Genomic DNA, 23,092 nt, shown 5'->3' on the forward strand with positions numbered 1-23,092 from the left:
ACAATTCTAGGCATTCCAGTATCCAGCTGTGGGGCATTGAGTCATAGGCCTTCTTGTAATCAATCCAGGCAGTGCACAGGTTGGTCAGTCTGGTCTTGCAGTCTCGGCTGACTGTTCTGTCTACCAGTAGCTGGTGTTTTGCGCCTCTGGTATTCTTGCCAATTCCTTTCTGTGTCCCACTCATGTATTGACCCATGTGCCTGTTCATCTTAGCCGATATGATGCCTGACAGGAGCTTCCATGTAGTACTGAGGCAGGTTATTGGTCGGTAGTTGGAGGGGACCGGTCCCTTCTTGGGGTCCTTGGGGATCAGGACCGTCCGACCTTCGGTTAGCCATTCCGGGTGTCTCTCGTTAACTAGCAGCTGGTTCATTTGTGCTGCCAGACGCTCGTGGAGTGCAGTCAGCTTCTTTAGCCAGTAGGCGTGAACCATGTCGGGCCCTGGTGCTGTCCAACTCTTCATACTGGAGACCCCTTCTTGGATATCTAACCACTACGCTATCCAGCTGCTTATATATATATATATATATATATATAAGCTTGGAGTTATATATATATATATATATAAGTGCAAATTATAACAGAGGTACAGACAGTATTGAAGTAACAATAACAATATTTGAGATAAACTATTGTATTCATGAAACAAAGCCGCAGCAATGCAGAGAGTTGTGTTTCAGGACATTGCTGGGTGGATTCACACTGGGAAACATACACCGGAGATGTCATCAATTGTATTCTGAAGGGAAGTTAGCTACTAGGATGTTTAGAGAGCTTAGCCTTCCTTCTCCTCCCTGCATCTCTCTTTGCCTGATTCTCAATCTTTTTCTGTTTCCTCTTTGAACTGAGTCAGCATCGGTCCCAGCTGAGAGGAAGGAAAGACGAAGAGAAAGAAGAGGAAAGAGTAGAGCGGAGGAGGGGCAGTGGATGGGAGGTGGTGGAGGGGGATGCACTTCCTGTGAAACCTCCAGGAGTTTCGGATCTGGAAGATGAGCTCAGTTCATAAACACACACGTGCACACACACACTGCTGCAAAGATCAATTGTTATCAAAGGGCCACCACAACGGCTAGATGTGTTGGACCCCGTTCTCTTGATGTTACCTGGAGTTTTCCTTTTACAGTCTTTTTTATGAGGATTACCAAGTAAGTTCAAAGGACATTTAAAAACAATTATGCAAAAAGTAAAAATGAATCAATATTTTATTACAGATGATCAAATTAGAACAAAAGTTTTCCAGTTTTTTTCTTCCTTCCTGTTTTTTCATCTTCTTTTCCAGAAGATGAAATGAATCCGAGCAGGGTGTGGTGAACTACTGTCATCTAATACAGGAGATTCAGGAGGATTTGAATGGAGGAAGTAGCATTATTGATTCCTGTGAGTGTGTATCTGTTTCTCCAAATGGTATTCCTTAACTCTCTTTGGGAGCTTCCCAGAAGAAAACACCGAACAACTTTACACAGAATCGATGAGTGATAAAATACTTAATATAATACAAAAATCCATTAAGATAAAAGCTTGGTTTAACCTTTCATGCAGATCCAAGAACCAGCGTATTTAAAAAACATAGAAAAGCAGCTTCATAATTTGTTACAGTCTGACAGTCATTTAAAGGTTGGGAAATTTATGTACACACAAACACAGTGTGTTCTTTTTTCCAAGAAAGTTTACATATAAACCATTCATGATGAAATATCTTTCTTTTTACAAAATCCAGTATTTTGGCAGACCAATCATTACGGATGGAAACTGATAAGAATTTAACGATTCCAATTCCATTATCAATGTCACATATCGATTTGATTTCTTATCGGTTCTCATTGACTCCGCTTTGAGAGCTGGACTAACTCTAAGCAGCATAGCAAATACATTACATTCATGCTAATTAACTGCATGCTGTGTGGTCAAATGTTTGTGCATATTGGAGGTATTTCTTTGTTGTGATCAGTGTTGGGCTCATTACTTAAAAAAAAGTAATGCACATATTGCACACTTACATTTACATTCTATTTGTAAAATGACCTGAAACACACCGTCTTAAGGAATAAAAACCTGCAGGCTACAGTCCCACACACTAACACAAATCCCTGTCCTAATGAGGACACACATATGATCTTTCTCCGATAGCACAAAGCAAAGATGTAAACCAAACCACAGAGACGTCAAAGTGTGGCTGCTGAGCTGGGGTCAGCATTCACTCAGCTTTATCACTCTAGGTACTTGGTTAGCTTAGCATGATGCCTATGCATTTGTTTAGAAAGAGCTGAAGTTGTGTTACCAGTATAATGAAGCTGTTTCCAGTTTGCCTTTGCTCTCTTGTTCTTTTGTGCACTAAAAATGATTGGTACCAGTTCTCAGTTTCCCATTCTTATTGTTATTCTGATTGATTATAAAGTTGGGGGCTAATTAGCCAGACAAACTTGTTTTCAGGTATAACCTTAGCGTTTCCTCTTTCAGATGTTGAAACTATCATTAATGGAGCAGCTATAGCAGCCGTGATGTCTCCCTGTGAAACCTCAACAATGGAATTTTTGCTTTAACATTTATTTTTAAGCCTAGCATGGGCTAGTGCTTAGTTAGTTAGTTACTGTGGCATTTGATGGGTAGCAATTTTTGGCTAGCAAAAACAGACTTGAAAGACAAATTGACACACTGGAGCCTGTATGTATCAATTATGATACACTAAGCCTTGAGGGGGTAAAATTATTATATTACCTCTATACAACCTCTAGACCTCTTTCACTACAGCTGGAACTTTAGAACAGCTCTACGGAAGTCCACTTGCATGTTTCCATCTGCAATTTAGACATTAAACTTTCCAAAGGAAGCAAGAATAACTGCTTAGTTAACCTAATCCAACTCTGATTGTCAAGTGTCATCGCTGATAATAAAGCCTGGGGTCTGGCTCAACACCAGTACCAAACAGCAGTTTTCCGTGAATGAATCTGAAAGTCTAAGTGGTCTATAAATATTCCATCATGAATCCGGTTTTACATATCAGTCTGTGGGAAACATTATTTTTAGCAGCAACTAAGTATGAAAACCAACTGTGGTAACCAACTCTAGCTTTTTTTCTTAACTAATGTATCTGAGAACATGTCATATGTCATGTATCACATAAAAGTGGACAGACTGAGGCTGAGCCCAAGGTCATGTATCGATGCTCCTCATGTAGGAGGTATTTTATATGGATCAATGGAAAAACAACATGGATGATTGCCTGGTTTCATGGCCCGTCTTTGATCCATTATTAATGATGTCGAAGTACTGATTTCTGGCATGTTGTGTGTGTGCAGGAGATGGAAACAGGTTCCTCTGAGGATTTTTTTGTGCACACAGCATATATTACTGGCAGTAGCTATGAGAGAAACTGTCCTTGGCAAATAGCCTAGAAAAAGTTTTAAGAGTGATGATTTTGGCTTGTGTTATGGGGGTGAATAATGTTACAGGTATTAGAAAGATCAATATCATTATCATGCTTCTATGGAATTGAATTTTTTTTTTGTAATTTTTCTGTCATCACTACTGCAGTGTTTGCACTCTCTTCTCTTTAAAACCACTATGAACTACATAATGTCAACCCTGCTAGTCCTTTAAAATAAAAACCTTGATATGTCTATCAAGTGAAATCTTGGAGAAGTTGCTAATAACCAAATCTACAACGTCAACAACAAGAAAAAGATTTTATGTTTTTCCCACAGACAGATGATGAAAAACATCACTGGTAAGAAAAATGAAACCTTGACCAGTTCATCGCTGTCACTGAAGCCCGTAAAACAACCCCGGGAATCAACATTCTAGGATTATCTGTCTACCTGAAGACACTTGAGTCAGGCATTTGTGACCAGGTACAAGAGGAGAACACAACATTTCACAGTTTACAACAGTGGTAGACGTACTCTTCAAGCTTAATAAGGTTTGGTTAGGTTGCTGTATCAGAGTGTTTAGTTCATGCATTTATTACTTCTAGGCCAGACTTTTGTAAATCATTATCATCAACCTGGCCTAAAACGTCTTGAAAAGCCTTCAGTTGATCCAGGCTACCTCCACACGTACATGGGTATTTTTGAAAATGAAGATTTTCCGTTTTTGTTTATAAAAAAAATCCCATCCACACATAAAAACTAAAAACGAAGGAAAACGCTGCTAGGAACATGCCAAAGCAGCAGGTGGCGATATATTCCTAGTAGAAATGTTGGCCAATCAGAAGTCAATAAGCCTGGGTGGGAAAGAGTAAACAAAGATGGCGCATAGAAGCAGAACTGAGTTCTATGTGTGGAGGGACAGTAACTGTGTGTGTGTATGTAAGCATTTAAATGCTGCAGAGAGTACAATTAACAGTAACAGTATTTTGTCTACGTCCGCCATTGTAGAAATTTATTTCACCGAAACAATAACGTGGCACACAGTGTGACGTCAAAAAATGCGCACACCTTTGACACTGCGTTTTCTCCGTTTACCTTGTCCACACGTAAACGCAAAAACCGAGTTTTTGAAAATATCCACCCTGGCAGGAGTTTTTAAAAATCTCAGTTTTCAGTGACCGAAAACGCCGTTTACGTGTGGACGAAAGGTGCAAACGCATAGAAAAATCTGCGTTTTCAAAAATACCCGGGTATGTGTGGACGTAGCCCCAGACTGCTGCAGAGAGAGTGTTAACTGGGACTAGAAATAAAGAGCATATTTCTCAAATACTGTGTTTTCCTCATTGGCTCCCGGCTAAATTCAGCATTGAGTTTGAAATCCTTCTCCTCAAAATATTGACTAATCAGGCCCCATCTTATTTTAAAGACATTGTAGTACCATAGTACTATAGTACCCCAATAGAGCGCTTCACTCCCAGACTCCGGTTCCTAGAGTTTAAAAGTAGAACGGGAGGCAGCTTTTGATTTTCTGCATGTTTATACACCACTGCGGTATTTAATCATAAACCCAGACTCTTTCCCCTACAGTTTGCCTTTGTCTTTGTCTCTTTCTGCTTTTTCCTCTTTGCCCTCACCCCAAACCCGTCATGGCAGATAGCTAAAAGCAATTCTGCAGAAGAGGTAACATTTGTACTGATGTAACTAAGCTGTATTTGATTAATGTGTGTTTTGAATTCCCGTATGTACAATGCGCCAAATTGGCATTTCTCAGGACAAAAAACTGAAAGAATTTAGTTTTTCTGGCAGCTATCTAATCCTATAGTAGTTTTAGATTACAAATCTTCCAACCAGGTAAAAATCCTAGCACTGGTGGTGAACCTGAATCTTTCACAGAGTTAAGGTGGAATTTTATAAAACAACACCAAAAAACAGGATCTGTGTTTTTCTCAGGATGCTATTAGAATGCAGTCATTGATAGTACAACCCTTCACCCAGAGACTCAAGGTAACAACACAGAAAAACATTTTTCATTTAATGGGACTATTAACAGATCTCTTAAGGGACCTCTTTGAATGTCTAACATTAAAGCAACACAAGGCAATTTCACATGCTGGCAGCCGCAAATGGAGCTGAGAGATAAGTGCTTGAAATGTAATGAGTTTAGTCACCAGAAATACAACAAAGTGACTTCAGTAAATTGCACTTGGTGTGCTTAAGCAGTACAATAGCAAAGGACACCACGGGAACAATCCAGACAAAAGGTCAGACGATTTCAGAATGGAGAGCTGTCACTTCCTGCAGTCTTTGATCAAACTGGAAATGATTGTATCTTCGTAGATCGCTGAGACAACAGATTGGGACTTGCCTGCCGTAAAACACCACATTTGCATCAAAATCTTCATCACCCAGCATTCATGCAATATTAAAATATCATATTAAATGCCCAAATTTCCTCTCTGTGGCCCGAGGGAGCAGAGGTGGTGAATTATTTCGCAGCTGCAGCTGTCTGGTTTTTGTACAGAGTGAAAATTTTACAACAGGTTTGATTTTTGCTATATGGGAAATCCTCCCATCAGCGTCCGTATCCATCACTTACTTTCCATCTGTTGTTTTTTGTTTTTTTGGGGGGGGGGTGGGGGGTGGGGGGGTTCTGAATGACCTACACGTGCTGTTTCTGGTGTTTTGAAGAACCTGTGATTAAATGATGCGGCATGTTGTAAAACACCTCTGGGAACATTCGTCAGGTTACTTCTTAATTTTCCAGATGGCTTGGGAAATCCCGAGCGTTCGCCGTGAAATATGCAGAATGACAGTGGAGGTACAGCCTCCCCCCTTGTTTAATCGAGTTTCACTTTTTGGGGCCCACACCTCACAGGGACTTTGAGTCATCCATAACCTCACTGAGTTTTAATTGCTTCTGGCTGTGGAGCACCTCGGGGGGAAAACTGGCAGCTGGACAGAATTCCTGCGTTAGGAGGTACTCAGACACACTTTCACTGTGCTAAAAGGCTTCATTTCACTCATCATGCACACACTAAGTGGATTTCTAAACAAAGTGTGCCACGGATACACCAATTCTAATTTGTGGCAGTGCTAATAGAGTGTCAAATGTGTTAATTTTCATCATTTTTGAGAGTGTACTCAAACCTTGCCTCTGCCTTTGTGCTATATTGTTTGCGAGTTCAACTTAACGAGGCAATTATGCTACATTTGCAGCTCCCATAATTTATAATGATTACATAGCAGAAAACTGTTTAAATGGCTTGTTAGCTTGTTAGCACGATTGCTTCCCTGCCCACAAATTCACCTTTTCTTCTATTCGAATGCTGCTTGAAAAGAAAAACGAGAAGCTTCACTTCTTTGTGTTCTAGTGTTGAAAGACAGCCTTGATATTCCTCCAGTGGTTTTTGTTCTCACGCCTGAGGTATCTCCTCATGTACAGAAAGGAGCACTGCAGATTTCTTATTTCACCTTGGGTAGAATGAGCATGCTCATTGCCAACAGACTTTAACATGTCTGACTGAACCAAAGTCAACGATGCACTCTCCGCTCAGTAAGCTGCCGGCCTCTCTGGTGCAGTAGCATGTATGTGAATGTTGCTAAGAAGGTTTCTAATAATAGAGTGGCTGTGGCTTCTTCCATCTGCAATCCATAGTCAATCTGCGGCTTTGCTCACAGATGACTGATAGGTTAAGAGTCAGTAGGCTGCACATAGCTGATAAGCCAAGTCTGCACAACCCCGTGGACTCTCCTCTAATTTCCACAGTCAGTTTGATTCCAGAGGTTTCTGTGTGTATTTGTCTGTGTGTGTCCTAGGCCACCTAACCTTGACATTTTTTGCCACTCTACAGAGATACTATCTTTCTAGTGCATTGGAAGAGCAAAGACAGAGTTACTGTGTTGACCCTTGAAACTATAACATGTTCAAGCATGCAGTGATCCTACTGAATCCTACAACAGGTCATAAGGCTCATTATTAGTTAGATACTGTGCTACAAATAGTTTAGGGTATTTAATGTTGATTAATGTTGTCAGAAATACAGACTGTATATAAAAGATGACAGCAGCCACTTTGATGTCACACAAAGCTTTGAAGGTCTTTGTGGTTAGACAGTAGAGTTCTCCACTAAGCAGAGCATGTGGCTGTTTCATGAGGGTGTTATAGTCTTCGCAATAAACAGATTCCTCAGTGTGAACAATATTTTTGTTACTGTAAACTTTCTGGGTTCAATGTGTCATCTGCTTGTAGTCTGATGGTATTGACCAGTCAAGTTGTAGCAATAGTGCCGAACAGGATGTCTTATAGTTGTTTGTTGCTATGTGGACACCATGTCTGCACCAGAAGCCTTAAATATTGTCCATTGTCCCCAGAGTTCAATCAGCAGATTGGGTTGCAGGTGTATTTACTGACTGCTGGGAGCTGCTTGAATTTTAAAATTAGAGCTGTGTTGATTAGGGATGGGTATCGTTTAGGTTTTATCCGATACCGGTGCCAAATCGGTACTTTTGAAACGGTGCCGGTGCTTAAACGGTGCTCGAACCGGTGCTTAAAGAATGGTAATGTAATAATGTGGTTAGCCTACTCAACGTAAATTACACACGAACAACATGAAGCTACTCACGCAGAGAAGAACGGCTGCTGCTGCATCATCATCAGTCATCATTTCTGCTACACTGGCAGGGCTAGGGGCCAGGACTCTATTCTTCGGGTTTTTGGGGGATTTTGCTCCGGGTCCGATAACTGGCAACCCACCCGACGTGCACGGTGTGAGGTCTCGCAGCAAGCTATCAAATACGGCGCATTTCTCGGCTTTTAAAAAAACCGCTATGCGTCGCCAGCTGTTTAATCGGATTCGAGGTGTTACCTCCTTTGACAGTATCACAGTATCAGCTTAAAGCACTTGTTGCAGGCTGCTGAGTTTGCATATTTTGCTGTGAAGTACAGCCAGACTTTTGACCGCTTCGCCTTGGACATTTTTAATCTGTAGCGCTGCTCTAAAAGAACGTACGTACCTGGCCCCGCCTACTATCCTCGGAAACGTAAAATGATTGGCTAGAAGTGTATCACAGCTCAGGAAAAAAAAGCACCGAAATAAAGCACCGAAATGTGCGCTGCTTTTCGGTCTGGTTACTACCGTTTATGTCAGAACCGGTGCCATCATGGCACCGGACACCGGTACCCATCCCTAGTGTTGATGCTGACTGAGAAATAAAGTTATTTAAATTTCAGAGTACCTGTTCGGTTTAGCTAGCTTTATGCAGCTGTTAATGCTGGTAATGTTCCCTTAATTTGAGAATGTATGTATGCATGGCCTGATGAAGCTTGTGTAACAGAATTTGCGGACATCTACTCCAGCTGAGCAGCTGTGTTCAGCAGCTGGATGAACACAGAATAAGGCTCACCCATCTGGTAGCAAAGGTACACAGGTAACCTTCATAGCTGTTTGCTAACATTACAGATTACTGCTGATGACTCCAGCCTGCTGTTAAAAATAAAAATGCAAATTCTTCCATCTGATAAAGACAGAGGTTTACTTCAGTGCTCACTGAATATGGTCATACATAGAAGCGGTTAACCAATAGTTAGCTTACGGAAGAACTACATTTCACTCACTGTTGCTGACTTTTAAGTCGCTGTTAACGTGATGATTGAAAGAATAGCAACAGCTGAAAAACAAGAACAACAACTGTTGTGCCTCGTGCAAAATAGAAGTTAAAAAAGTGGACTTCAGTTGTGTTTTCTGGGGTTTCAGTGTGAGGTTAACATGATTACAATTGCAGCAGACACTGAATGCTAATGGTGCTTTTAGGGCACTGCTTCCTACTGTGGTTGCACTTTCACAATATCTTTGTGAAGCAGCGTTTAACCCCAGGTGCCTCGAACTAAATGTAAAATGCGTTTGTTTGGTAGCAGTTTAACTCCAACTGCATGCAGCATCATCTCACTGGAGAAACACAAAAGGAAAGAGAAAGCTGTCAGGAATGATGACATAGTAAACAATTATTGTTGGCTACTGATACCTAAACAAACAGAAACCAAACAAAAGGGGTAAATGGACTCCACTTACACTATTAATATGGAATAGTGGCTGTATTTTGTGGAAGCTGTCATGTTGTGAACAATGTCCTATGCTAAAAAAATGAAGAAAGTGTGGACGTGCCAAAAACTGAAGTCTTTGTTGCATCACAAAAAGACTTTAAAAATTCAGCTTTCTATTTTTTTAACCCCACAGTGATCAAAAAAAGTGACCTCAATAACAAAAAAATTATTCTATGTCAAATAACAAAGCTTGACATATTCATTATTTCTTAAATATTTTTGTGTTATTTAAGAAAAGATAGATATTTAAAAAAACAAATATTTAAAAAAAAAAGACAAATATTTAAAAAGATAAATATTTTTCATAATTCTTCCTTTTAAACTTCATGGTTTAATGTTATGGGTGTGGCCACTGTGATTGACAGGTAGATGTTGATAGAGGTAGCTCTAGCTTACTGCTGCAGTTTGTTAGCCAAGCTTGCTCCCCAAACAGATTTGATTCCAGCTCAAAGCAACTGTTATTGCTGGCAGCTGGCTATTTCTGTCTTTTATTTACAGTCTGTAAGTCTACCCAGTGCCTTCTTTTTGCGAGTTTCAGCCACACTGGCCAAGTGTGAAGCTAATAAGAAAGGAAAAAAAGAGTTACAATGGAGCTTAAATATAATTATTGAGCCACCTGATTAGTCCATATTAAGTTGATTAGCTCTGTAAACAGTTATGTTAAGGATACTGCAATTCCATCTTCTGCTCCATCAGTAGGGAACCCAGACAATCTGAACCAGGAATTGTCCCCAGGTGAAGCTGCTATACTTGTACATCTTAATTTTTCACCAGTAATTTCTGCCTGAATTCAAACTCCACGTGATGATATTCCCTTTTGTTGCTATCTTCCATCTCCCCATCGTCAGAGTCTTTTTGTCCCCACTTTACACAGAAACTATTTCAGAGGCTCTCTGCTGAGCTAATGCAGCTGAATACATTACAGTCCATTAACAAACAGCCGCAGCAGGGCTGTAATTGTGATTTAATAGCCTGAGACAGGAGACACACCAAATGGAAGTCTGATTAAGAGGGTGATCATTAAGTGTGAACCATCTTTGAAATGTGCACAAACAGTATGTTGAGATGGCATTCGGTCTTAGCACAAGATTCATCTGTGGGTTATTTATACAGTGCATGCAAATACTCAGGAAAGCAGGATTTCCTTATTTAGCATGTTTATTTCTGGTTGCACAAAGTTGCACAGAGAGTTTATCAGCGTTGGTGAAAAACTCATCCACACACAGCAAAAACTTGCAGTTGCTTCCTTTGCCAATCTAAGACATTCACAGATCCACAGGGGAAAACCACGTCCGTCCTCAACAAAGGATGAGATTTTTAAGCAGATTGAGTTACAGCTCAGCAAACAAACACACCGCAGGGTTTCAGCAGCACACCAGGAGTGGCTGACAACTGATAAGCGTCTTTGGCTTGATGTAGCATCAGTGGCGCAGCAGGGGTTTTTGGTGGGGAGGTATGAGTGCGTGTGTATGGGTGTTGATGGGTGGTGGGCATGATTAATGCTAATCAGGGCAGGTGGGAGTCCTGCATGCTTCTTTTCTTCACCAGTGAAGTAAACACACTCAGCAGAAGGGAGAGAAACTCTCTCTCTCTCACACACACACACACACACACACACACACACACACACACACACACACACACACACACACACACACACACACACACACACAAAATGATACTCTTGTTTCTCTAATCTTTCGGGGGTCCTCGACTCATGGGGACACTGCAAATTAACTAACACATAAACAAACCCACTGTTAGTGGATGGGTGGAATTTGGATTAACTGTGATCCAAGTGTGTGTGTGTGTGTGTGTGTGTGTGTGTGTGTGTGTGTGTGTGTGTGTGTGTGTGTGTGTGTGTGTGTGTGTGTGAGTGTGCCAAATTCCCTGTCTGTTACTGCCAGACTGGAGGAAGTCATAGCTGAGGTTATAAAGGTGCTATTGCTAGTAACTCATACATGCTTGTCTTTTTCCTGACTTTACACTATGACCCAAAGACCTCCTTGTAATGAGTGTCTGTTCTAACTTTTGAACCATTTATCTATCTAAAATGTCTAAAAAGCATTAAAAATGGCTCATTAATGTTTTATTAGTGTTTCAGAGAGCAGGGAGAGTGTATTTTTAGATTTTGCACCACTTTTATTTCAAAGAAAATTCTGTCACAGAATAGCACGTCCACTATTTATGAAATGAGAACATAACAGCCTTAATTATTTAATAATGATGAGGTCAGATTGATGGGCACACATGGCAACAGGAAGTGAATGGACGGGTTGAAGATCAGGTGTAGAAGTTGGCAAGAAGATGTGGAGGAGGAGGCAGGAAGCAGTTAGAGTGGACATGCCTTAGATAAGGGAACCCAGCCCATGGTTCAGACTTAGTATGAAGGCAAAAAAGGAAATTGTTGTCATTTTTCTGAAATATCCAAGTGTAACCTGGAACTATCTGTGTGGCAGCTGCAACATAAGCTGGTCAAATTCTGTAAATGCTGACATCCCACAGTTCCAACCTGCATTCAGACTGTTTACTAAAAATGTTATTTGTTTGTTTGGGGGGTGGGGGCAGTGGTCAATACTTCACAAAACAACAATTGCTTCAAGAGATTTTATATCTTAGAAGGGCTTCTCCAAGAGTCAACCTCCAGAAAGCAAGTACTTGGTAACAGTGGGAAGGAAAAACTACCTTTTATCAGGAAGAAACCTCCAACAGGGGCAGCCATCTGCCGGGAGTGGTTTGGGGGGAGGTGAGAGGAGAGAGAAAGGACAAAAGAAGCACCTGTGGAAGCGAGCCAGACAGTAATTTACAGTTGCTAGGTTTCCAAAACCATCTTCTTCAAAGTTTTGTCTTCCACTATTTACTGAGCTGATTTTTTAGTCTTGCAGTCGCACTGAAAGGCTAATGATTTTAAACAAAGCGGACCGTGAGCACAGCAGGAAAATACGCTGTGCGCTGAAGGCATTTTTGTGAAGAGGACCTTGACAGTGACAAGTGACGTGACAGATATGGTTTTCAGTGCTCGTAGTAATGGAATTTTTAAGGAAAGTAAAAGCTGAAACAACCTGGGTTGAAGTGTTGAAAGTGACTTTTTTTTTTGTTCATTTTACAGACATTTCAACACGGCAGACGTCAGTAATGTCCTTCATCACATTATTAAGCCTATCATAAAATCGTGTGGACGCATGGAGTACCACAGTTGTCTGAAAAAACATAGGAGGTTTTATACTACAATCCAACAATCCAACATCAAAACTTCAGATACCCAAGACAGAACGGAGGATGGAGGTGGATCTGGACAGGCTGCTCCTTTTTCCAGGGGGGATTTTGGGATTGTTCAATGGCCAGACATGGGCTCCAGCAATAAGACTAGTGCTAGGTGACCATAGGGGGCCTGTGAAGCTCTGTCTTGTGGCAGAGGAAGCAATATGTTCTGTAGGAAACTCAATAGCAAGCCCTCTCACAGACCAGAGCCTTAGGGCTGCTTGTCTGGAAGGTGAACTTCTGGGTTTTGCTGAGATGACACTAGAACAGATGAGAAGAGAACAACTGCTGGAGTAGCAGTAGTGGGAAATCTAGTAGGAAAAGTTCTGGGGTGAGATCCAAAACATCAGTAAACAATGAGGCCGAGGGGCTTTGCAGCTTCACAGCAATCCTTCCTGCATTTTCTGAAACATTTCACTTTAAAATGCAACATCATCACCTCATGGTGGTTATCTTACTTTGATTAAAACATTAATCAAAGTTAAGGTACAACTGCTCGGGACAAGGAGTGTTTATATGAAATGCAATGGCAGTCCATTGAATAGTTTGAGAGATTGCCAACTCATTCTAGCATGACTAAAATAAATGGGGTACTTTTGTGTTATATTCTGCTTCCCTTTCATGAGGTCAACAAGTTTACATCCTAAACTAGAATTAGAAGCAAAGCATCCGCTGCAATAACTGAATCATCCATGTGACCCCAGTAGACCATTAGATGATATAATTGCTATGACACAGATACTTTTAGAGCTTAAACAGGCAACAGAGACTCTTCTGACAACATGCTCAGACATGTGTTGAGTCAGTCGATGTTTGGCCCCCGACCAAAAAGGCCAAGGCGGGGGAGCAGATGGCAAGGAGAGCAGAGAGGCAGGAGGTCAGTGGTTTGGATATAGCCCACAGTGAGGATCGCGCATATGGCAAAGCAGACTGGGAAGGAGAGGAAAGGATGGGAATCCAGGTTGCTGGAACATAAAGAAAATCTGTTGCATCAAAAATCAAACATTTAAAATGTTTAAGTCCAAACAACTTTAAGCTTTCTTGTCTAACCTCACTTCTTGTCAAAATCCATTGAAAAACCTGGCTGTAGCGCCAGTGCTGGCAAACTCTGCACCCCAGTAAAACAGGAGTGAGGAACTTTCCCCACAGAAAAATCCCCACGAGGAGCGTGCAAAGATCTTTTCTGTTATTCCCACAGTCCTCCTCCCCCACGGAGAGCAGCAGTGAGCCAGCAAGTTTCCAGTTTCATTGAAATATGAGCTGATTTCATGAATGCTGGAGTGGAAAGACAGAGTAAATTAGCAGAAAAGTCCCCTGTTTAATGTTCAGGGCTTCATTTGTCATGACGGATATGGCTTTCGGTTCTCTACAATAATGAAAATCAACACAAACAGGAAGACGTGTATTTGTAAGAATGCACCAGTCCACTCAAAAAATAGTAACTATAAGAACAAGGATTGACAGATGACTCAAACTTAATGGTACTCACTGAGGAACTTAAATCATATATTTTCACTGACTACATCTACAGTGATTACATGTACTGTAACTCAAAAAACCAACCAAACAAAAAAACGAAAACGACAGATGTGAGAACCTCCTCAAATGAAACAGTAATAACAAATGGTACCATCTAGGCCTGAACAATGAAGCCAATGTGTAAAAAAATAAAACAAAACAAAAAAAGGGGGGCGTAGTACCCCCACTGGCCACTTGGGGAAAGGCCACATTAAATTAAGATGTTTACAGTCTGGTGTGTTTAATTTTAGCTTCTCTTGTGAGGATTTAAAGTTGATTTTGGAATTATTAAAAAAATAATGTGTACCTGCTGAGAGGTACAGGCCGTACTAGAGGGGTGTGTTTCAACTTTGGTAAGTGAAACTAGGATTTCGTTCATCAGTTACTTAACGGCAGTTAGCATGTACTCGAGTCTGTTTATTGTAGGGATCAAATTTTCGAGCCAAAATGCTAACGCTAATGCTTCAAATGAGTTCACAAACCAAAAGGTCACATGGCTGTGTCCATCATTTATTTACAGTTTATGGGGAATAGTGCATCTGTCCATTGACATCCAAATTTTGCTTAATTATTATCTAAAAAACTGGAGATAAAAACAGTGTCATTAGATCATTAACTGAGATAGACTACCAATCCTCCTCCTGGATGCACCTAAATCATTGCATCATTGAATTTAAAGGATTCAAGGAGCTTTATTGTCATTCGCACCACATATTTACATGTACACACGGTCCCGGAGCGAAAAGAAACAGAAGGACGAAGAAACGGAATTTTTAAAAAGTAATAAATAAATAATTTTGGGTTTTATTTTTTTAAAACAAAACAGAATAACAAGCAATGGAATAATACAGTAAATTGAGTGCAACAACCTGAGTACCAGTATGAAGTATGGATATAGAATGCAGGTATAAATACTTTAGCAGCAAAAGGGCACGACGACCAGCATTGATAAAGTGACGGTGTCAGTGAGTGTCAGTAGTGATTAAGGTGCTACAATATCACTTCTTGTCCATTTATGCATTGAGAAGTCTCACAGCTTCTGGAATGAAGCTGTTTCTCAAGAACTCTTAAATTTAAATTGTCCCAGAAAAGGAGTGCTACATAAGGTGTTTTTTGATCTACAGCTCTCATTTGAGCTTGCACACATTTTTAACACTGAGCACATTTCAGGCCTTACTGTGATTATTTCTTCATAAAATTTAGCTGAAGCAATATCTGAGTATAACCACTCACGCGTTGCTTCAGCGCTGCTACTTTGCCTAGTTGTGTCAGCATTTTAGATTAAGCCCCATGTTTGCCACCAGTTCATTCATAATGAACTAAAGGCTTGTCATTAAGCCCAAGCCGTCTGCACGCCTCAGAGCCACAGGGAACACGTTCTTCTCTTCATCCTCTTTTCTCAAGACCTTCAGCCTGGGTCCAGCATTTTTCTGAAAAAAAAATCCCCTTATTGTTTTGCTTTCAGCCTTTCTCAACATTACAGCTGTGCATGACTGATTGTCTCAGGCAGGAGGACTGGGGGGAAACAATGCACCACCAGTTTAGATCTATTGATCTACACGCTTCCAGTCTGTGTCCGTCCCAGCTGGTACTGCAGGAAAATAGGGAAACTGTGTGGAGTGGGGGTTGGTAGGGGTCCTCACATATGGCCTACATGAAAAACTTGAGGAAGCCAGCAGATTTAAATTCAGTGAACTCAGAGAGTGTGAGAAAATTCAAACATATGAAACGTAACAGCTTACTTTCGGCTGAGCTTCCATATGGGTTCCATACTAGACAAGACAGTGGCGAAAAACCAATATGTGGCTGATCGATTATTACTCGTGCTCAATAAAGCTGTTGCTTCACCAGAACAGTTCGTCTAGGCAATTTCATCTCCTAATCAAGATGAAAAAAGGAGCTTCTTGAGCCCTACAAAGATGGTGATAAATAGTGTCCTTCTCTTGCTAAGCCTGTTACTGCTGACGGATTACGTAATTTATTCTGTTTTGCACTGGAGAGTGGGAAAAGGTTCTTTGGCTTAATATTAAAACAATATATCAAAACCATATATACGGGAAACCCAGAGTGATGGTTTAAAAGGCTCTTCAGTTCAAAATCAAATAAGCAATAAAAATGACTAAAACTCGAGCTTTTGTGCTGTGAAAGTAAGAAAAATGTCCGAAGAGTGGCTTTGTGTGAAAAGTCTAACCCCTTCCAGCGATGTTTCCAAGCACCCAGTTTGTCAGCTGTCAGCGTAATGGAGGGGGAGGCAGGTGTAAACAAAGGAAAATTCAGACAAGATTCACTAATCTCTTTTCTTCTGCCTTTCGGGGCTGGCTTGCTAAAGGCTACAATGCAGCTCCTCTTTTTCACGTGCCAAACAGGAGAAGCGTTGTCACATTTCTCATACAGCTGCTGAATGTATATGTGAGTTGTGTCTGTGCCAGAGAGAAAGTCAGCTGATTCACAAGGCCAGGAAGAATCATCAGCTCTAAAGAGAAACGGTGGCTGAAAAATAAATGGGTGTGAACAGATTAAATGACAAGACATTTGAATTCAATTTTATTTTATTTATATTACAACAGTTGCCTCAAGGAGCTTTATATTATAAGCTACAGACCCTATAATAAGATGCATTCATATATTAATTAACCAAGTGAACTTTGATCTGACTGTGCAGTCTCAAGGTTGTTGGGACATTTCATTAAAAGTTAAAAATGTTAACCCCAGGGTGGCACCAGAGGAGAAGTTTATGGATAACCAAAATAATGATATGGTTCATCATCTGAAAGCATGCATCTCTGCAGGAAATGTTCTGATCATGAATTTTTATTGATTTTTATGGACAAGTGAACTTTGAGTTGGTGGTGACTTTTGATTAAAAGTCTGGATTAAGACATGACGACAGACTAGCTAAACATTTTAATGCTACAGTAGGGTGGGAGGAAAGGAAAAGTCCAAGGACGACTAAACGGTAACTCGTTAGTGCAACTCATCACATGGGAACCATGATCATCAACAATGAAAGCTGATACAAAGATTAAAATTCAGGCAATGACAAAGTTGTAAGGAGCTATCCTCTGGAAACCACGAGTACAATCAGTCTATCATCAGAACCAATTACTCAATGAGGACCAAAAATATAGGTATGAAATTTCATCACAGCTCATATAAAAACTTGGAATTTAATGTTTATTTTTAAAATTCTGGACCAAAGTGATGGGCACAAAAAAAACATACAAAACCAGCTGCAAATCATAAGAGCACAACCTTGGGATAAGAGTGGAAATCACTTGCATAACGTGTGCAATGAGTGGATTAGTTCACTTTACCTTCCATATGTCTTTGACATGCCTGTGTAAAATGAAGCGTTGAGGAAAGCATACAGTGCAGGACAGGGTGGACTGCAGAGCCTGATTTTCTGCCAGCTAATTCCACATAGTGTTGTCTAACCAGAGCTCCGCCCAGGCGCTCTGCTTTAGTGGGATTCCTTTCTTATTACACAGTCTGGGTGAGGCTAAACAGAATTATCATCAGGACCCAGCTGCAGAATTAAGGTTAAATGTATTCGTTGTAAGGGTCTGTGTCAGTCTGTGTTTCTATTATAGTGTTTCGTGGTTTAAACAGCTGCACGTCGGACATGTTAGCGTGAGGAATGCTCTGCCTGTAGCTGTCTCTGTACTTTGCATTTAGAGGGAAACACACCCATTCTTAATGCAATATGTTGCAGGAGTTACTTTGGTGATAAAGTGTTGAAATTCAGTTTGCGGTTTGCTTTTTCTCCCACCCTGCCTCCCTCTACCCACAGTGCATTCCTGGCATTTGTTAGGTCCCAAGTAGAGCACTTCTCTTGTGTCTCATGCAATGTTAAAAAGGGGGGAAAACCTGTGAGGTCAAAGTATTTACAACATTTACAGTAAGATCTTTATTATTATTACATTTATTTCAATCACATAAAACATGCATGGAGACCATGTAAAGGTTTCTATGTGTCTCTGCCAAGTTGCAACCAAACCTACGCCCTTGCTCTACATGCACTGCATTCTCATTTATTTAGACTGGACTCTATAGACTACTCCCTTATGAGGTCAATGAATTTCATTTCATTCTGTTTTCATGGATGCCTGGATGTTAAACTTAATTGTTGCACCTGGTAGAGCAGCCACACTGATTGTTTTACTAAAGATAAAATAATATGGACAGTTTTTCAACTCTCAATGATGCCGCAGCCATCGTTTGATTTTGGGACCTGAAGCGGAGTTTGGGTCCAGACACAGCTACTGACGTCGGACTTAAAGACCGGATAGCAACATATAAAAACAAATGACATTTAAATTCTAAAAACATTACGCCAGATAGTGTAATATAATACCATTACACTGACTTTGATATAACTTTATGGTTACTTTAGTAAAATACATTGTATCTATGCAGTTATTTAACATTACTGCAGGGCTGAAGAAAAGTCTCTGCATGGTTATCTTGTTATTTTAACCCTGGGGCAAGGCTGTCATGTCACTAATTTATAATGTTGCAGTTTATCAAATTATAAGCAGAAGAAATGTTGGCATCACGTAACCAGTTTGTAGTTTCTAAAGTTCATTACAGCAGAAATAATGATGATTACAGAGCGCAGTGGACGGCCCATTGAAAGCACAGAGAGATTTGCAGATGCAGAGGGGCACTGCAATGTTACAGCACTAGGAAAGGATAATATCATGTTCTTATTAATTATTTTACTATGTTATTAATATAATACATAACATCAGAAATAATTGTGTTTTTTTAATAATTGTATTTGTTTGTTTGTTTGTTTTCTCTGTGTATACAAACTCTCTCCACCTCCTCAAACCGAGGCTTCAGTAGAGTATTCCACACCAGTGGGTAGCATATTACATTTTTGATGGATAATCAGAAACACCATAGCTCAGTGAAATAATGCTAATAGTAATAATCATCACTAAAGATGAATAATTTTTGGAAAGACTCCTGTTCTCATTTCCATTAGAGATAAATAGAACAAACAGGATAAATAAACTATCAGTTAGCATTATAAATTTGGCATAATGACTACACAGGAATAAAAAGCTTTGCTGTTTTTAAAATCTGCCCACCTACATCTGTCAAGCTCACCAGTTAAGACCATTTAACAATGAGATTTGGGAACAGAGCTAAGCTCATCTTCCTGCTTTTTATTCACTGTACAGACTTCATTTAGATTTTATTTGTCAGCAAAAAACATCAGATAAATTAATTTCCTGTAATGTATCATCAAACAGAATGAATGTTAACACAGAGGTCAAATCAACATTTTTTATAACCTTAGCAGTACGTCGGTCCCCTCTTAAAACGTTGCCAAGAAGGTTTAAATCTCACATCAATGCATCTTACTTGGAAAGATCTTTCATCAAAGCAGCCATCAGGAGCACAGTTGTGTGTCTTTCATCTCTGGCATTTATTTCTCACCTGACAAGCCCGTTTTCCTGTCACTGACAAACTAATACATCTTAGTCCTCATGCATATGATGAAGTCACTGCATGATATATAGGCTTGCTATGTGAGGAAAAGCAGTTTGCATGCTTGACGGTCTCTGGGAATTTACCACGGGCCCTACATGGCTGCCTGCTTCCAGTAATACATTAGCTTTTCAAGCAGACGAGTCAGTGCAGTCTGACTCACAGAGACGTTTTTGTTTCTTACTGTTACAAAAACCCGCTTTCACAGGAGTGTCAAGACAGTCAAGGACTCAAGTCAAAGTTATTTTTCTGAACCAAGACTGTTGTCAAGTTGAAAGAGATTTATGTTAACACTTATGAGTAAATACTGAACTATTCTAAATTGTTTTTGTCTTTTTACTTATTTTATATGCTGATGGAGAACTGACTTGTTTATGTGTGAACCCACACAAACACAGGGACAACATGCAAACTCCACACAGAAATGCCCCGGCCAGATGGTGGGGATAAACTCAGGACTTTCTTCCTGTGAGGCAACAGTGCTAACTGCCACCACCAAGCTAACTTGGTGTTGTAGTTTAAACTGTGTAGTTCAGTTCCAACCGTTTACATACGACTTATTTTATGCTGTAACAAGCACATGCTTTATCATGTACACTTTCTCTTGAATTGGCTGCAGATGATATTCTTAGTGTTCTTAGTATTCCCTTATTGTATAACTAGCTGTATGGCTTACACTACCCACAGCTCGTGACCATAGGTGAGGGTAGGGACGTAGATCGACTGGTAAATTGAGTAATATTATTAGAAAACACTGCATGCATTTTAATTTCTATGCAGATGACACGCAGCTTTATTTATCCATGAAGTCAGATGATACATAAAACACTATTTCTAAAATTGGAAATATCCTGTATAAGAGTCATGCTGAAAAACGAGTTTTTTATTCATTTATAACTTATAGACTGGACCACTTTGCTCTTAGTCTGCAAGCTTACTTGTGGTTCCAAGAGTTTTCAAAGGTAGAATGAGACCCAGAGCAGGTTAACCCCTAAGCCTTCTCTCTAGGAGTAGAGTAGGGTCTTGCAGGTTCTTTATCTTACCTGGGTGGTATACAAATAAAATGTAATTGAGTTGAATTAAACAACACAGACAGTAAAAAGATGGACATAACCACAACATCATCCACTGATTAGGAATGTCATATTATAAAGCCTCATGTTGAGAGCTTTGTCACAAAGGAGGGGCCTTTCTGAGTGTAGATTAGTAGCTAGGGTATTTGATTAAATGGTAAAAGGCCTGTATTTGTATAGCGCTTTACTTAGTTCCTAAGGACCCCAAAGCGCTTTACACTACATTCAGTCATCCACCCATTCACACACTGGTGATGGCAGTGTGTGAATGGTGACAGCCGCCCCAGGGCCAGGGCGCACTGACAGAGGCGAGGCTGCCGGACACTGGCTCCACCGGGCCCTCTGACCACCACCAGTAGGCAACGGATGAAGTGTCTTGCCCAAGGACACAACGACCGAGACTGTCGGAGCCGGGGCTCAAACTGGCAACCTTCCAATTACCAGACGAACTGCCAACTCTTGAGCCATGATCGCCCCCTTTAACGCCCCCGATTATCTCATATTGCATCAAGTTGTCTCGAATACCAGTGGATACTGAGATTAAATTATAGTTGGCAATCATATAACAGTCTATCATGGATAAAAAGAAAGCATTGTAATGCTACATCATTGTGCACCTAAGGAATTTTAACAGAAATTCCAAAAATTAGATGAGATTACAAAACACAACAAATTTTCAGAAGAGTGAATTACTCAATCAACACAGGCTGTATAGAAATGATCCATTATTCTTTTTTTAGTCCTGTTTGGAATGTCATCAGTAAATATAACACGCTACAATGTAGTGTAGAGAAGCTGTTAGCTACATCAAATCAAATCACTTTTTATTGTCACATCACATGTGCAGGCACACTGGCACAGCACATGCGAGTGAAATTCTTGTGTGCAAGCCCCACAAGCAACAGAGATGTGCAAACACAACAACACAAACGAGCAAAATACAAGAATGGCCAACCTGAAACTAATAAATATATGTACAATATATAATAGTGTATGCATTTCTGGATGTGTATACTAAATATTTTCCTACGTGTGTGTGTGTGTGTGTGTGTATACACATTTTTACAAATTAAATAGTAAAAAAATAAAATAAAATAATAATAATAATAATAATAATAATAATAATAATAATAATAAAATATATAAAATATACAGAGTTGAATATGTGCAAAACAAGTGGCATTTATATACAGTGTGGAGTGCATAATGTTGAAGTTCCAGTAGTGAAGCTGAGGTGTCTATGACGTGTTCAGCAGTCTGATGGCCTGATGGAAAAAGCTGTCTCTCAGTCTGCTGGTACGGGACCGGATGCTGCAGAACCTCCTTCCTGATGGAAGCAGTCTGAACAGTTTATGGCTGGGGTGGCTGGAGTCCTTGATGATCCTCCCCGCTTTCCTCAGGCACCGCTTCCTGTAGATGTCTTGGAGGGAGGGAAGCTCACCTCCAATTATCCGTTCAGAGCACCGCACTACTCGCTGGAGAGCTTTGCAGTTGTAGGCGGTGCTGTTGCCATACCAGGTGGTGATGCATCCAGTGAGGATGCTCTCAATGGCACAGTGATAGAAGGTCCTGAGGATGCGGGGGCTCATGCCGAATCTTTTCAGTCTCCTGAGAAAGAAGAGGCGCTGCTGCGCCTTCTTCACTGTTTTGTTTGTGTGTACTGTGTGTACATGCACAGGGCATCATGTCTCGTGACCTGCTTAATCAGAGAGAAAAAGAGCCAATGTGCTTTTCTTGCCTGGTGAGCATAATACCTCATAGATGTTTGACAAAGAGGTGTCAGAAGAAAAGGTTTCCAAAATGGCAATTTGTTGTATCTATGAACTTAAAGGTGGCGCTAACGTTTTGCTGTTTGTCTATGTAACAAAGATAAGTACAAAAGCCAGAGCGCAATATTGCAGCAGCAGCACAAAATGTATCAAGTGTTTCCTCGTGAGCTTGCTGTAAAGCAAAGATGGCGGCTCAAGTGGTCGGTGGCTCTATCCCATCTCGAAGTGTCCTTGGACAAGATACTGAGTCCTGTGCTGCACCCAATGCATCCATGTGAATGAGGGCTAGACTATAGGACAAGTGACTTATTTGAATGAAAATCTACACATCCCCCGTTTATCTGACCAAATGATTTTTTTATTTTTTTTAGGGGGCAGGGTTGGAGGTCTACAGGGATTTCCTTACTTTATTTGTATATAAGATATAAATAATCCATTACATGCTGAGACTACGGCCAGGTTCGTGGACTTTTTGATAATTTCAACAGCTCTGTCTAAATATTCAAA

This window comes from Maylandia zebra, linkage group LG23 (genome assembly GCF_041146795.1).
Source record: "Maylandia zebra isolate NMK-2024a linkage group LG23, Mzebra_GT3a, whole genome shotgun sequence".
Taxonomy (NCBI): domain Eukaryota; kingdom Metazoa; phylum Chordata; class Actinopteri; order Cichliformes; family Cichlidae; genus Maylandia; species Maylandia zebra.